This window comes from Aplysia californica, unplaced genomic scaffold, assembly GCF_000002075.1.
Source record: "Aplysia californica isolate F4 #8 unplaced genomic scaffold, AplCal3.0 scaffold00150, whole genome shotgun sequence".
Taxonomy (NCBI): domain Eukaryota; kingdom Metazoa; phylum Mollusca; class Gastropoda; order Aplysiida; family Aplysiidae; genus Aplysia; species Aplysia californica.
Window position 1 is genome coordinate 249,959 of NW_004797420.1, and position 1,312 is coordinate 251,270.

The 1,312-nt window shown below is 41.0% G+C and overlaps 1 protein-coding gene across 1 annotated transcript in view; it reads left to right on the forward strand.

Moving 5' to 3' along the window:
* Positions 1-1,312, forward strand: part of LOC101845918 — a 26,555-nt gene that overhangs the window by 782 nt on the left and 24,461 nt on the right. The window lies entirely within an intron of this gene.

Consider the following 1,312-nt stretch of genomic DNA (forward strand, 5'->3'; position numbering starts at 1 on the left):
TCCCCCCCCCCCCCCCCCCCCATTGCTGAATAGTTCAGTTTGTCTTGGATTTGAAGGGGGGGCACATTCGGCCTCATACCCCTGTCAGCCTTGTACTAGGAGGGACAAATAAATCTGTTTTGGTTTCTCTTTAAGTGAATAAAAGAACAAAAAGAGATCACGAAATTTTGTAAGTTACTGTGTGTAACTTTTCTCATTTTTTAGGAACAAACCAGTTTTATTAAGAAAATATAAACCGATACAAAGTTTTAAAAATGTACAGTATAGGAAACTGAGGTAGCCAACCCAGTACCGGTACTAGATCTAATACTGGGGGTAAACCGTAATTTGCCTTTCCCCCCCCAAAAAAAAATGTTTCGTTCAGATATCTAGATTCTATTATATATATATATTATAATATATAATGAATAATGTTTCACATATAATCGTCGGTTTTATGGCAAGCTCCTTCTAGAGTACTGCTATGTGTAGTCTCCGCCTAAATGCACTCTGGCATTCAAAAGCACGCTCCGCTCAAACGCACACTTTTGTCATCTGGCGTTTTTAAAAAACTATACTATATAATTTAGATGTACAAACGCATGGTCACTCCCTCTAAACACGTACGCTCCGATCCACGAAACACGCCGACAGGTAAAGCTTGACAAAGAGAAGTTAGAAATTTTTTTTGATTTGTCTCTGGGAATGCATCTTTGAGAGAAGATTTCTGACTTGTGTTTGGGGGACTGCATGTAATGTTTAGTTAGACCTTGACCTATGATGCGCAACACGCGCGAATGCTGTAAAGCACTAGATTCTAAGGCCTCTGTAGGATTAAAAATTAGTCAAGTAAGCCTTCTGCGCTCGAAGAACGTATAACGTACTTGGTCAACGAATCACAAGAGAAACGTTTCTCTTAATGTAGGGACCTATGATTCTGGTGTTCGTGAATTTACGCTAAGGGGTGGTCACTTGGAAAGCCATGTGGCTGGGGCGTCGTTTCTATAATGACTATCATCAACAGTTTCCTTTTAGGCTATCTGTTCCTGACATTTTATGGTGCATTATATCATTACATTAAGTCTTGTCTTTCTTCTCCCCCCCCCTCCACCACCCATTCAATGCCTTTGTATTCTTAACCACAGTCGGGAAATCCTTCTTAAAACAGTCACGTGTCGTCGCATTATAGGCCAAAGTGGCTTCCCCACCCCAAAGGGAGATCACTAGAATATCAAGGCAATGAGATGAGATGAGTGCTTCCCTTCCTCCCTTTGCAAAGGTTCATGTAAATGCACTCTCCGAATAAACACACATATATGCTAAGGAACCCCCC